Raw genomic sequence first — 364 nt, forward strand, 5'->3', positions numbered from 1 at the left:
CATTAGCCCCCCTTCCCCCATCAGGCCCCTCCCACTTTTTCATTTGACTTTGCTCTTTACTGTAAAGGCTTGCCCATTTTTCTCCATAGTGAGTCAAAAAGTTCTCCTGTGACCGCTCTGGTTGTGTTGCACCAAGTTTGGGATGGTGTAAGGCAGTGATCTCCCTGCTAGCCCCTCCCCTTAGATGTGTTATCTACCCCCCCATGACCCAGCTCGACCATCAGACCCCTCCCCCAGGCGGCTTCCCCTGTAATGTGTGTTTTTTTTTATGAGCCATATTCAAAGTTTATTTCTAACTATACACCCCCCCCCCCTCCCCACACACACCTGGGGGGGGCCCGGGTTGGGGGGGCCGCGGGGGACA

The 364-nt window shown here is 54.4% G+C and overlaps 1 protein-coding gene across 1 annotated transcript in view; it reads left to right on the plus strand.

Moving 5' to 3' along the window:
- AKIP1 (A-kinase interacting protein 1) overlaps nucleotides 1-364 on the plus strand; it is a 6,106-nt gene that overhangs the window by 424 nt on the left and 5,318 nt on the right. The gene's annotated exons all lie outside the window — the stretch shown is intronic.

The sequence above is a fragment of the Nanorana parkeri genome, unplaced genomic scaffold, assembly GCF_000935625.1.
Source record: "Nanorana parkeri isolate BGI_ZX_2015 unplaced genomic scaffold, ASM93562v1 scaffold1687, whole genome shotgun sequence".
In the NCBI taxonomy this organism is placed as follows: Eukaryota; Metazoa; Chordata; class Amphibia; order Anura; family Dicroglossidae; genus Nanorana; species Nanorana parkeri.